The 15,970-nt window shown below is 36.1% G+C and overlaps 1 pseudogene; it reads left to right on the forward strand.

The window, feature by feature from the left end:
- Positions 1-13,250: 13,250 nt before the first annotated feature.
- On the forward strand, positions 13,251-13,873 carry LOC106824876 (centrin-1-like; annotated as a pseudogene).
- The last annotated feature ends 2,097 nt before the right edge of the window (positions 13,874-15,970 follow it).

The following is a 15,970-nucleotide window of genomic DNA, read 5'->3' on the forward strand; positions in this document are numbered from 1 at the left end:
CAAAATGGAACAATTTCAGTTTACCCTAACTGGTGTATTTACATATGGAATTGGAGAAAGACAGTTACAAAGTTAAGTATTCAATGTCAAGGATATTTTAGTAGTTTCAGGCTTCTAAATGAAATCAGAAGTACTTTTCTACCTCTTTAAAAGAAAATAATTAAACATGCCTGCAGCCAAACCTGAATCTGCTGCTCCTCTCTCATCTTGCTGAGTTTCCCCACTTCAACTCCACCGAAATTCCTGATCTAAATGTAAGCAAACTGAAAATAAGTAAACTTCTGAAATAACTTGGAAATGTAATGGTCATTCTGGGGAACTTGTTTCACATGAGTCCATCTTAAGCATTACCCTTAAAAGAGAGGATTAAAAATCTCTCATAATGAAATGCAGTCTTTGATTAATATGCAGAAACTTCTAAAAGACAAAGTTATTTAACATGATATAAAATGGTTTTTGGTAAATTAGAGTTTATTAAGTTTACCGGTTTAATTTAAAAGACATGTCCTCAGAGTTATCATCACTGGTTATGAAGCAGACTTGTTATGTTTGTTACAAAATGTGTCAGCAAAAGTAATAAAGTAATAGCTGATTTTGTTTAATGTCTCATGAGGTTTTTGTAGATGATCTAAATATAGTTGTTGAGAACAGGTAAACTAAATAGATGTAAAAGTGACAAAAGTTTGGGGGGCAACTTTTTAACAATAATTATGTGTTATGATGCATGTACTTAAAACACCTTAAGATGATGGCCAAGTACTTTAATGTCACTTGAAGCTTTTTTGAGTAATTTAAATCTAATTGTTGGGAAGAAATGATTTAGATAGATGAAAATGAGTAAGAGTTTTTGAGTGCAATAATTATGTTTTATGATCTGTATACTTGAAAAACAACTCCCAAAATCTTTTTGGAAACTGGAAACCTTAGAGTTTTGCTAAATTAAATGATAGAAACTTACATTTCACACTATAGTTTTCCCAGCACCATTTATTTATTGAAGAGACTTTCCTTTCTCCATTGGATGTCCTTGGCTCCCTTGTCGACAATTAGCTGTCCATAGATATGTGGGTTCATTTCTGGGCTCTCAATTGTGTTCCATTCATCTGTTTATCTGTTTCTGTGCCAGTACCATGCTGTTTTGGTTACTATAGCTTTGTAGTATATTTTGAAATCAGGGAGTGTGATACCTCCAGCTTTGTTCTTTTTTCTTAGGATTCCTTTGGCTATTTAGGGTCGTTTGTTGTTCCATATAAATCCTAGGATTCTTGGCTCTATTTCTCTGAAAGTGTTATTGGAACTTTGATAAGGATTGCATTGAATCTGTTGGTTGCTTTAGGAAGTATGGGAAATTTAACTATGTTAATTCTTCCAATCCCACAGCATGGAATATCTTTACATTTCTTTACGTCTTCTATTTCTTTCAAGAATGTTTAATAGTTTTCAGTGTACAGATTTTCACCTCTTTGGTTAAGTTTATTCTTCAATGTTTTATTTTTCGGGTTGCAATTTTAAGTGGGATTGTATTTTTAATTTCTCTTTCTGCTACTTCATTGTTAGTGTATAGAATTACAACTGACTTTTGAATGTTGATTTTATATCCTGCAACTTAACTGTATGCATGTATTATTTCTAAAATTTTTTAGTGGATTATTTAGGGTTTACTATATGTAAAATCAAGTCATCCACAAATTGTGACAGTTTCACTTCTTCACTTCCAGATAGGATCCCTTTTATTTCTTTTCCTTACCTGATTGTTCTGGCTAAGACATCCAATACTCTGTTAAATAAGAGCTATGAAAGTGGGCATCCTTGTCTGGTTCCTGTTCTTAGAGGGATAGCTTTCAGGTTTTCTTCTATTGAGAACGATATTAACTGTGCGTTTGTCATATATGACCTTTATTATTTTGAGGCACGTTCCTTCCATATCCATTTTATTCAGAGTCTTTTTCATAAATGGATGTTCTATCTTGCCAAATGTTTTCTCTGCATCTATTGAGATGATCATAAGAATTTTTTCTTCATTTTGTTAATGTGGTGTAAAACATTGGTTGATTTGTGGATCCATTCCTGCATCCCTGGAATAAATCCGACTTGGTCAGGGTGTCGGCTCTTTTTACTGTATTATTGTATTCACTTTGTTAGTATTTTGTTGATTTTTTCACTGATGTTCATCAGTGATATTGGCCTGTAATTTTTTTTTTGGTTTTGTCGTTTTCTGTCTTTGGTATCAGAGTTATGTTGGCTTTGTAGAACGACTTCAGAGGCTTCCCTTCCTCTTCAATTTTTTGGAAGATTTTGAGAAGGATAGGTATTAAGTCTTCTTTGAATGTTTGGTAGACTTCACCAGGGAAGCCGTCCAGCGCTCGACTTTTATTTTTGGGGAGGCTTTTGATTACTGTTTCAATCTCCTTACTGGTGATTGGGCTATTCAGATTCACCATTTCTTCTTGATTTAATTTTGGAAGGTTGTATGATTCTAAGAATTTATCCATTTCTTCTAGATTGTCCAATTTGTTGGCTTATAGATTTTCATGCTATTCTCTTTCTTATAATCTTTTGTATTTCTGAGGTTTCCACTGTAATTTCTTCTCTTCAGTTTGTGATTTTATGTATTTGTGCCTTCTCTCTTTGTTTCTTGGTGTGTCTAGCTAAAGGTTTGTCAATTTTGCTTTACATTTCAAAGAAACAGCACTTCGTTTCACTGACATTTTTATATTTTTTTAGTCACTATTTCATTTATTTCTGCTCTTATATTTATTACTTCCTTCCTTCTACTGATATGATGCTTTGTTTTTTCTTCTTTTTCTAGTTCCTATAGGTGTACTGTTAGATTATTTATTTGGGATTTTTCTTGTTTGCTGAGGTATGCCTGAATTGCTATAAACTTCACTCTTAGAACCTCTTTTGCTGTATGCTATAGATTTTGGTGTGTCATATTTTCATTTTCAATTGTCACCAGGTCTTTTTTTATTTCTCCTTTGATTTCTTCATTGACCCAATCATTGTTCAGTAGCATTTTGTTTAATCTCCCCATTTTCGTGGCTTTTCTGATTTTCTTCCTGTAGTTGACTTCTAGTTTCATACCTTTGTGGTCAGAAAAGATGCTTGGTATTATTCCATCTTCTTAAATTTATTGAGACTTGTTTTGTGGCCTAATATGTGTTCAATCCTGAAGAGTGTTCCACGTGCATTTGAATAGAATGTGTATTCTGAAGTTTAGTATTACTCATCTACTGTCCTTTCATTGTCTCTCTTTCTAAATGACTGTTCCATGACATTTTAGTTTTTTATGAATCCTTGACTGCCTCCTATTTCCACATTGCTCTCATATGATGACATTTCCTATTTCAATAATGATATTAAAGTACTCAGAAGAAGTCTTCCAGGTCTGCATTACTGTCACCGACTCATCTGCAATTTTCCATATATCCTCCATGTTCCCCTCTGTCAATGTGGAGACATTGTGAATGGTGCAACACAAGGTCAACTTTTCCCCATATAATTTATATTCCCACTCACCTTATCTATGCAGGGATATTTTTAAAGCTTTGCTCCACTCTTTCCTGTATAACAATTTTCCTTTTCTTTAGACTACTTCCCCCAGAACATAAAGCATATACTTTTCTCTCAACCTGAAGAAATTGTTTTTTGATCTCATTTTATCTTACCCTGTCATCAAATTTATCACGTACATATTACAGAAATTTTTTTTAATATTGTGCTGCTCACTATCTCCAATTTGTTTTTGTTTTCCTATTCTCTATTAAGCCCAATTTAATTTGGTCATTGGCCCCACCACATCCTCAAAAACCACTCTTGATAAGTCTACTAAGGACTTTTAATTTTATAACAAAACATCAATTTTTCATACTACCAGCAACATTTGGAAGATCCACAACTCCCAGCTCTTTGATGTGGTTTATGGCTGCCTTAAATAGCACTTTTTTGGGGTGTTTTTCTTTATCCTTATGTGTGGCTCTTTTTTCTCAAGCAAACATCTTCTACTCCCCATTTTTTTCAGTTATTTCATTGAGACAATAATAGTTTATAACATTTTGGAATTTTGGGTGTACGTCATTATTCATCAATTTCTGTATAGACTACATCATGCCCACCACCAGTAGTCTAATTTCTATCCATCACCATATATATGTGCCCCTTTACCCCTTTCTTCCACCCCTCCACCCTCTTCCCTTCTGGGAGCCAGATAGTCCTCGATTTTTAACAATGGAGCTTCACAGAGTTTAAAGTTTTCTCTTTTTTTATTTGGAGATTGAGTTTCAGTAATCTCATATACTTTCTTTGATTTCTCTATATTTTTGGTCTCTCTATGTCATCAACTCTTGAATTTAATTCTAAAATATTTTTTCTAAATACAGCTGTGTATATCCAACCACCAGATTAATGTCTGCATTGGAGTGACTAACAAAATTTCAAGATTCCAATAGTCAATATTCCAAGATTAGGATCCCTATCGGGTCCACCTAACAAACTTTCCCCAATCAGCTTACGTGATAGGAACTCCATATTTTCAGACTCTAGATGGTTACCTACTTACCTCTATTGCCAACCACTTAGCCAGTATAATCTACTCAAACCTAGACAAGAAATTTGTCCTCTGCTCACAGCCCACCATAGACACCGTGTTTCAATCATATTTCTTATAATGGCCTACAAACCCTTGATAAATTGAGTCTAATTTTCTTATTTCTTTTTAGACCAGAACTCTTACTGTTCTCACTCTTTATCAGTCCACAACTTTTATACAAACTGCCTTGCTTTCCTCAAACAGACCAAGAATGACACAACTTAAAGCTTTGGTCTGACTGATGTCTTTGCTCAGAGTGCCTTCTCCCCAGGTGTCTGTACAGCCAACTACTTCCCTTCCTTCAATTCTCTGTTCAAATCTCACCTTGTTTGGAAAGCTTACGTTTTTACAAGTGCAATACTCTAAGAAAATACAAAACACTTTCTCTTGCAAATTTTATATTCTGTGTTTTTCTATGCTACTTATCATTTTAACATAATGTTTAAATTACTTTCTGTCTGTCTCACCCTTATAGAATGTCAGCTCACCATGGTGAGGGATCTTGTATGATTTGTTTCCTGATATATCTAAAGAACCCTGAGTAATCCCTGGTAGTTAGTCAATAAATATTTGATGAATGAATAAATGAATAAGGTCCTCAAGGTCAATGCACTGTATGATTTCTAGTATTGAAAATTTTGTTTATACTTGTTTTTTATTTGATGTTATGTGAAAGTATCTGAAGATAACAAATAATTAGAGAGTCAATTGAATTGGAGGAAGTGTGAATAATAGGTAAATTAGAGAGAAAATCGAATTTGGGGAGAATTGTGATAATTGGAACACAAACAAGGGAAATTATGGAACAAATACTAGTGTTAAGAAAAATACAAAAGGATTCATAGAATAAGATACTTTTGCATTGAAATTAAAGAGGTATTATGTCCAGAAATCCAATTGTATTCACTTAGCTTTAACTCATTCAGGGATAGAATCAACATATATAGACTTTAAATAACTCTACAGAACAGCCTTTATGTTTTTGTCCTTAGATTGTGGGTAAGAAGATTCAGAGTTGGGGGAACTACTGTATAGAATACAGATATTGGCAGGTGGAGAGGGAAAAGATGTTGCTGACTTAATAAGGTCACCGCAGCAGCAACAAGGGAAAAGACTCAGGATGACTAAGTGAAAAACAAAGGTGGAGAAGGCTTTGGACTGACCTTTAGCAGATGGGATCTTCAGACAGCATAGACTATGTAAAAATGTAAGAGAAAATAGAGATAAAACAGACTAAGCTCAAGGAAGAGGCAATGGCAACAGCTCAGACCTCATTTGAGCAAGAAAGTCTAAGTAACTAGAGGATTTTGCAGAAGAATTGATGCACCAGATTGCATACCTTGAGGAGCAAGGAAAGTACTGAGTCTGTTTTCAGGATTCCAGTAACAACACCACTGAACCAAGAGTAAGTGGCCATCTTGATGCAATTGCCTGTCTTCATGATGACCTCATAGTGCAGAGAGAAGAAGATAGTCACATAGAAGTCATAGAACATCACCATAAGGGAGTCCGTCTCCATTAAGGACAAAGAAAGCAAAAAGACAAATGGAATATGAGAATGGCGTCAAACAGATGGCAGAATAGGAGTTTTCATTCCTCACCCCTCTACAGAATCACTGATTTTGACAACTTCCCATGGATGACAATGCCACTGTGAGAGTCCAGGGGACCAGAGGAGAGATACTGGCACAGTGTTAGAGCAAATAAATGTAAAAATAGGTGCATGACAAGAGTGAAAGGAACATTTTTACTGCCTGTATCACCCCTTTCATAAGATAGCACAGTTCAATGCCAAGAAAGATCCCTTACTCTGTGATTTCTCCCACAGGGAAAAATGAGATGGTAATTAGTGCCTAACTTCACCAGCTATGCAGGATACTAACAAAAAGTCTCACTTATTTCTCAGCCAAACAAAACACTGAGAGGATCAGCATGGTTCATTACTCTGGAGAAGAAAAGAGAAGAAAAAGGAGCGACCTTACAGCAACTGGGTGCAGAACTGAACAAATGGCAGTGACTTCTACTAAACCCCCTGTGGACTCCACCAGTAGGCCCACCCATGAACTTCACAGGATGCAGCATATGTGGACCCCCTCAACCAGTGCATGGCTGCTCCCAACACTCCATGTGTCCAGCAGAGCCTGCAGCCACTGTCCCACCTGCCCATGCAGACAGCAGTGTAAAGTTTCTGCAGATTATGCACAAGCACATATCAACAGCTGGCTGTACTCAGACATGTTGAAAAAAGAGATATAATCTGGAATATTTCACACCAATGACTTAAGGAAAACAAATAGAAAGATCTCAGCACCCACCCTGGCTTTGCAGATTTGGAAGAAGACCTACAACCTTATGATGTCTCCAAAAAGGGAACAGAGACAGTGGAGCTGGTACAAACTTGGTTCTAAGAGGAAAGTTCAAAGCAATACAGGCTTACCTCAGGAAATGAGAGAAATATTAAATAAACAATTTAACTTTACACTTAAAGAAACTAGAACAAGAATAAGAAATGAATCCCAGAGTTAATAGCAAAAAGGAAATAATAAAGGTCAGAGCAGAAATAAACAACATAAAGACTAAAAAGATAGTAGAAAAGATCAATGATCTCATCAGGCTCACAGTGTAGGGGGACCCTGAACTCATCTCATTCCAGGAACACAACCAGGTTACAACTATTCTTGGAAAAATTATCCCAGAGAACTGGAAACTGGATAAAAAGGACTCCAACAACAAGGTAGAGTCCTGACAGTGGCATAAGAGCCATAAATTCCTTCTAGAGAGAAAAATACTGCCTTCATAATTCACAAAGCTACACAGCTAGCTAGCTGGGAGCCACCCTAAGGTACACAGCCCTCCATGGAGAAGTTGGGTCCTTAACAGGGGCATGTTACCACTATATGCATCCTTCAGACTCAGCACAACTGAGTCTCATACTATCTGGCTTCGCTGGCTGTTAACTGCAAAGGGAATACCCCCATAAAAGCTATCAAATGTAAGCTGAAAAGAGGGCCCACACACAAATTCACCCATCTCAGAGAGCAAACCTATGAACACCAGAAAGAAAGGTACACCAACCTTTGGTGAAAAGAGACTCACCTGGTAGGATCTGGGTACATCTCAGTGAGAGTTGAGACCTCTCTGAAGACTGAGACATTGGTGGTCGCCATTGTTGTCACCTAGTAAGGGGTGCTGACTCAGATGCTGGCAGACACCATTGGAGTTATTCCCATGGCCTGTTAGAAAAGGGGCCTTCCCCTCTCAGTAGAGTGCTGATTTAATCCTGCTCAGGCAGGGCAGGCAGCCTACCATAGGGACTTACTCCACCCAACAGCAAGCCCTCAGGCTACTTGTTAGTCTGCATAGACTGGGTTCCTGGATCCTCTACAGAGAGGTGAGTGTGTCCACCACTGTGGAGTAAGTCCTGTGTGAGGACCAAGTGAACTGTGGGGGGCATTGGAGAAGTGAGGGCCTCTGAAGTGGGGTGAGTGGGTATTCTTCAAGGGGTCAGGTAGTGTGCATGGGCCAGGAGACAGTGTGTGGGCTTGTGGGGGGTGGGGCATATCAGTGGTAGAAAACCTATTCTTCACAAAAGGCCACAAGGACATTGGCCTCACCTTCCACAGCCTGAAACAATTGGGTGCTCCCATGCCTGGGACCAGCCCCACTCACCTGCAATCCTAAGAGAGCTGACAACATCCTTGTAGGCCTGAAGCCTACAGCAATCATAAGCCCTGAGTCTAGGAATGAGCTACACTGGGTACATACCTAATTAAAATGAAAACTGGAACAGAGGTGTGCTATTAGACCTTGCAGCTAGTGGCGCTAAAGAGATTATCTACTCAATATGGATTGCTATATATGTAGAATATTATATATGAACCTCATGGTAATCAGAAACCAGAAACTTATTATAAATAAACAAGTAAGTAAGAGAAAGGAAATCAGACATATTACCAAAGAAAGCCAACAAACCACATGGGAAGAGAGCAAGAGAAGAAGAAAGGAATAGACAAGAAATATGAAAACAGGCAGAAAAAAAAGTATCAAAATTGCAATAAATACATATTTATCAATAGCAACTTTAAATGTCAATGGACTAAATGCTCCAATCAAAAGGCAAGGGGTGGCTGATTGGATAACAAAACAAGACCCATATATATGCTGCATACAAGAAACTCACTTCAGAGTGAAAGACACTCACAAACTGAAAGTGAAGGGATGGAAAAAGATACTGCATGAAAATGGCAATGACTAGAAAGGTGGGGTAGCAATATTTATATTAGACAAAATAGACTTTAAAACAAAAGCTGTCACCAGTGGCAAAGAAGAGCACTGCATAATGATAAAGGGAACAATCCAACAAGAGGATATAACACTTGTAAATATCCATGCACCCAAAACAGGAGCACCTAAATATATAAAGCAATTATTAACAGAAATAAAAGGAGAAATAGACAGTAACACAATAATAGTAGGAGACTTTAACAATCCACTTACACCAATAGATAGATCATGCAAAAAGAAGATCAATAAAGAAACATTGGCCTTAAATGACACATTAGACTAGATGGACTTAGGAGATTGCAGAGAACATTCCATCCGAAAACCACAAAATATACACTCTTTGCAAATTCACATGGAACATTCTTCAGGATTGATCACCTATTAGGCCACAAAACAAGTATCAATTAATTTAAGAAGATCAAAATAATACGGAGCATCTTTTCTAAACACAAAGGTATGACACTAGAAATTAACTACAGGAAGAAAGTCAGAAAAGCCATGCAAATGTGGAGATTAAACAAAATGCTACTAACTGTGACTCAGTCAATGAGGATATCAAAGGAGAAATAAAAAAAAAAAACCTGGAGACAAGTGATAATGAAAATATGACTTACCAAAATCTACAGAATACAGCAAAAGCAGTTCTAAAAGGGACGTTTATAGCAATTCAAGCCTACCACAACAAACAAAAAAATTCTCAAATAAACAATCTCACAGTGCACCTAAAGAAAGTGGAGAAGAGCAAACAAAGCCCAAAATCAGCAAAAGGGAGGAAATAATAAAAATCACAGCAGAAATAAATGAAATAGAGACTAAAAAATCAATAGAAACAATCAATGAAAACCAGAGTTGGTTCTTTGAAAAGATAAACAAAATTCAGAAACCTTTAGATAGACTGCTTTCTATAGAAGCTGCACCATCGAGTATCCTCAGAAAATTAAGAATAGAACTACCACATGATCCAGCTATTCCACTACTGGGTATTTATCCAAAGAACTTAAAAACACAAAGGTATAAAGATATATGCACCCCTATGTTCATCATAGCATTATAAATAAAATAGCCAAGGCTTGGAAGCAACCTAGGTACCCATCAAGGGACAGATGGTAAAGAGGATGTGCTATATATACACAATGGAATACTACTAAGCCATAAGAAATGATGAAATCTGGTTATTTCTGTCGTCATAGACAGAAGTTGAGGGTATTATGCAAAATGAAATAAGTCAGAGGGAGAAAGTCAAGTACAATATGATCTCATTCATGAGTAGAAGAGGAAAACAGTGACAAACAGACACATATCAATGGAGCCTGGATCAAAGGAGATGGGGTGACAGAGGAGGGTGAAAGGGGTGATTAGGCACATGGGTGTGGTGATGAATTGCAATTGGTCTTTGGGTGGTGAGCATGACATAATCTACACAGAATTCAAGACACATTACACTGTACATCCGAAAAATAAATAAATACAAAATAAAAGATAATGTGTCAAAACCAAAAGAAAAATACAGAAAAAAAGAAAAGATCAATGAAACTAAGCGCTGGTTCTTTGGGGAAAAAAAAAATGATGAATCTTTGGTGAGGGTCATCAAGAAAAAAAGGCTCAAAAAATCAGAAATAAAAGAGAAATTACAACTTATACCTGAAAACATCATAAGAAACTGAATTGCATGCCAACAAGATGAACAACCTAGAAGAAATGGATAAATTCATAGAAATTAGCAACCTTCCAAGACTGAATCATGCAGAAAAAGAAAATATGAATAGACCAACTACTAGTAAGGTGACTGACCCAGGAATTAAAAACCTCAAAAACAAAAGTCCAGGAGCAAATGTCTTCATCTGTGAATTCCACCAAACATTCAAAGATTTACTACCTACCCTTCTCTAATTCTTCAAAAAAATTGAATTGTGGTAAAGGTTCCCAAACTCATTTTACAAGGCCAGCATTACCCTAATACCAAAACTAGACAAGTATACCACAACAAAGAAAATTAGAGGCCAATATCTTGGATGAACAAAGACGCAAAACTCCTCAACAAAATATTAGCAAAACAAACTTAACAATACATTAAAAGTCATACAACATGATAAATTGAGATTTAGTTCATGGACACACAGATGGTACAATATCCATAGATTAATGAATGGAATACACCACATTAACACAATGAAGAAAATAAATCATATGATCATCTCAATAGATGCAGAAAAATCATTTGACAAAATGCAACATCCATTTATGGTACAAAATCTCAACAAAGTGGATATAGAGACAGCATATATCAGCATAATAAAGATTGTATATCACAAGAACACAAGTAACATTACACTTAGTGAAAAGATAAAAGTTTTTCTTCTAAGATCAGGAACAAGACAAAGATTGTGACTCTCACCACTATTATTCAACACGAAATTAGATGTCCGAGGCAGAGCAATGAGGCAAGAAACAGAAATGGAAATCATCCAAATCAGAAAAGAAAGAATTAAAAACGTCAGTATTTGAAGATGGCATGATCTTATGTATAGAAAACCCTATTGAGTACACCAAAACGCTGTTAGACTTAGTAAATAAATTCAATACAGTTACGAGATACGAAATCAAGATACAGAAATCTATTGCATTTCTATACACTAATAACAAACAAAAAGAAAGAGAAAATAAGAAAACAATCCCACTTACACCTGCATCAAAAAGAATAATATATCTAATGATAAATTTAACCAAGGAGGTTAAAGATCTATATACTGAAAACTTTAAGGCAATGATGAAAGAAACTTAACAAGGCACAAATAAATGGAAAGATATTCCATGCTCATTGATTTAAATAATTAATATTGTTAAAATGTCCATACTATCCAAAGCATTACCTATCAAAATTTTAATGATATTTTCACAGAACCAGAACAAATAATTCTAAAATTTGTCTGGAACCACAAAATACCCCTAATAGGCAAAGCAATCTTGAGAAAGAACAAAGCTGGAGGTATCACACTCCTTGAATTCAAAATATATTACATAGCTATAGTAATCAAACGGTATGTTATTGGCATGAAAACAGACACACAGATCAATGGAAGAGAATTAAGAGCCAAGAAATAAACCCACACACATATGGGCAATTTAATCATGACACATGAGCCAAGAACTTAGAGAAAGGAGAAAGGACAGTATCTTCAATAAATAGTGTTGGGGAAACTGGACAGGCACATGCAAAAGAATGAAACAAGACCACTATCTTACATCATATATAAAAATTAACGCAAAATGAAGTAAAGACTTGACCATAAGACCTGCAACTATTAAATTCCTAGGGAAAAACCTAGGCTGTACACTCTTTGGCATAGCTGTTAGTAATGATTTTGTCAATCTGACTTCAAAGACATGGGAAACAAAAGCAAAAATAAACAAGTGAAATTACATCAAGCTAAAAAGCTTCTGCACAGTGAATGAAACTGTCATCAAAATGAAAAAGCAACCTACTGAATAGGAAAAGGTATTTCCAAATCATATTTTTGACCAGGGGTTAAAATCCAAATTATATAAAGAACTGATAAAACCCAATAACAAAAAAAACATAGTTCAATTAAAAAGTGGGTAGGGGAACTACATAGACATTTTTTCGAAGAAGATATACAGATGGACAAGAGGCATATGAAAAGAGGTTCAACATCACTATTAGGAAGACGCACATCAAAACCACAATGAGACATCACCTCCTACTTGTTAGAATGGCTATTATCAAAAAGACAAGACATGACAAGTGTGGGAGAGGATGTGGAGAAAAGGGAACCCTTGTGCACTATTGGTGGAAATGTAAATTGATATAGCGACTATGGAAACAGTATGGAGATTTATCCAAAAAATTTAAGAATAGAACTACCATATGATTTGGCCATCCCAATTCTGGGCATTTAACCAAAAAACATGAAAACACTAACTCAAAAAGATATATGCACTCCTATGTTCATTGCAGCGTTATTTACAACAGCCAAGATATAGAAACAACCGAAGTCTTCATGTATGGATGAACGGATAAAGAAGATGTAGTATATTTACATAGACACAACAGAATGCTACTCAGCCATTAAAAAGGATGAAATCTTGCCATTTGTGACCACATGGATGGACCTTGAGGGTATTATGCTAAGTAAAATAAATCATATATAAGAAGACAAATATCATATGACTTCACACATCTGTAGACTTCTTTTAAAAACAAAACAACACAAATAGAAAGTCATAATTACAGAATACAGCTTGGTGATTCTAGAGGAAAATGGGTTTGGGAGGTGGGTGAAACAGGTAAAGGGTGTCAATTGTAATGTGATGGAAGGTAACTGGACTTTTGGTGGAGATCATTTTGTAGTGTATACAGATGTTGAGTCTTGCACACCTGAAACATATAATAGCATATACCAATTTTACCCCAATTAATAATAAATTTAAAAATCACATAGGAAATAAAACCTGGGGTTACACAAAAGGAAAAAAGAGAAAAAAAGCCAAACATGGCCTTGCAAACCAGAAAAGAACGGTGGGTCCTCAGCCTGAACTCATTGAAGATAAGAAGCAAGAAGTTCATGAAGCATTTGACCTCTTCCATGCTTATGGAAGTGGGATCATGGACATGAAGGAGCTGAAGGTGGTCATGAGAACACTTGGCTCTGTACCCAGGAAGGAGGAGATAAAGAATATGATGCCTGAAGTGAACAAGGGAGGCATAGGGAAGATCAGCTTCAATGACTTCTCAGCCATGGTGATTCAGAAGATGACCAAGAAAGACACCAAAGAAGAAATCCTGATAGCTTTCAGGTCTTTGATGATGATAAAAACCCAGAAGATCTTTTTCAAATAACTAAATCACATGGCAAACTAGTTAGAGGAAAGCGCACTGATGAAGAGCTATAGGAAATGAATGATGAAGCCTATCTGGATGGAGACAGTGAAGTGAATGAGAAAGAGTTTCTTGGGAAGATGAAAAAGACCAACCTATATTAAAGTTGTTTTCTCCTGCAAGCATGTGTAGAGAAGTTGAGGGATATGCTGGGTTCCCTGCTTCCATTTTGTGAAACCTTGAGTTAGAGGACAGTGCTATCCCTCCTCTTATATCCTAACTTGTCTAGATACTTCTATTTCCAAATCTTTGGTTCAATTATAGAATTACAAAAATGCTTTTAATATGAGGCTCAGTGGAACACAGTGTTGATTATCTCCAGTTGATCATGTAAGGAGAAAATGAGTATTGTCATATACAGCAGAACTTTGATTAATCTTGGCTTTGGTGCCTGTCTCTAGAAGCCTGAAAATATTTTTCCTCTTGGTTCCTCAGAAACCCAGGTTTGTCAGTTTCAGGCAGGATTCTTTCTATTTAGCAGCATAGGAACCTTCAAATTGTCAGAATGTTATCTTGTTAGTGTTAGTGGTTTTTACAACTAATTTCATCACATTGGTCTCATTTTGGTAAAAATTATCACAGAAGAGAAATATACAATGGCACAGAAGAAATAACAAAAACATAGAGAAAAGCATAAAAGACTGTGAAAACTAATGATATATATTATATCAATAATAATTAATGTGATTCATTTATTCATAGAAATAATTTATTGAGAATTTCAGTTTCTGGTTAAACTTGTGAATAGCTTGGAGGTAATCATTCCTTCCTCACAATAAGGAAAAAGCTAAAGAAACTGAAACTCACTCTCTTTAGATCCATCAGAGCATTCAAATCCCAGGAAAAGTGGCTGCCTTGATAATTGGAGACACACAGGATAAAGAGACTTCCAACTTCTCGGAGCAGAAGCCCAGGATCAGCAGCCAAAAGCTGGAGACACTACCAGTAGAAAAACTTAAAGTAGAATTGATATATTGCTGGAAACTCTCATGGGCTAACTTAAGAAATAAAAGCTCTGGTGGGGCCAATCCTTAGGGAAACCTCCATGCATTTATGAGTTTTAATTCAAGAAGTCCCATCATGTAATCCATATGAAGACTAAAGACAAATTTCCATGCGTTTCTGGAAGGGGGAGGAGAAATATAACCCTTTGAAATATTCCCAGAGCTCACCACTTTCCTTAACAAAGGCCTGTTCTCAGTGGAAACTATTTATCAGAGCCTGACCTACTTAGATATTACCACAGCCTTATCAATCCAGGGGAATGGAAATACCCTACATTAATCCCTTCTAGCCTTCTTGCTTCATCTAGATGGTGGAGAAAGCTAGGAATTACTTGTGAAGGTCACACACCAGGGACACAGGCTGGTTAAAAGATTAAGCCTATTATCATCAGACCTTAGAAGCCTATAATCATGGGACCTTAGAAGACGTTCCTTTTCCCCACATCATTCAACCACAGAAATAGGTCTTTTGTGTAAGAGCAGATTACAGCAGAAAGACCTGCATGTCATAGATCTTATTTAAGGAGAAATCTTTAGGGAACCCAAAGCCAACAGAGGACACAAAACAAGGACACTAGAGGAAATTATAGTCTCTGAAACCACAGTTACAGGAAACAATAAACGTAGCCTACCTCATACGCAGATAAACATAAACCTCACACTAAAGGCTTGTTTACCTCAATTCATTTTACCTGATACCTCATGTCCTCATGTTACGGATTGAGTTATGTCCTGTAAAAAGTTATATGTTGAAATCCTAATCCCATACTATCTCAAAATGTGAATTTATCTGAAAATAGGATTATTGCATATATAATTACATAAATTGTGATAATGTCATACTGAAGTTGGGTGGGGACTTAATCCAATATTAATGGTGTTATAAAAAGGAGGAATTTGGATATAGATTAAAAACACAGAGAAAATGTCATGTTAAGATAAAGGCTGACATCTAGGCTATTATTCTACAAGCCAAGGAAAGCCAGAAATTTCTAGTAAATCACCAGAAGCTAGGAAAGATGTATGGAACACGTTTCTACCTCACAGCCCAAAGAAGGAAGCAACTCTATTTCATCTTGATCTCAGACAGCTAGCCTCAAGAACTTTGAGACAATTTTTGTTGTTTAAGCCACTTATTTTGTGGTACTTCATTACAGCAACCATGGGAAACTAACAAGCCAAATTTCAATAAAAATT

This window comes from Equus asinus, chromosome 3 (genome assembly GCF_041296235.1).
Source record: "Equus asinus isolate D_3611 breed Donkey chromosome 3, EquAss-T2T_v2, whole genome shotgun sequence".
Classification (NCBI taxonomy): Eukaryota; Metazoa; Chordata; class Mammalia; order Perissodactyla; family Equidae; genus Equus; species Equus asinus.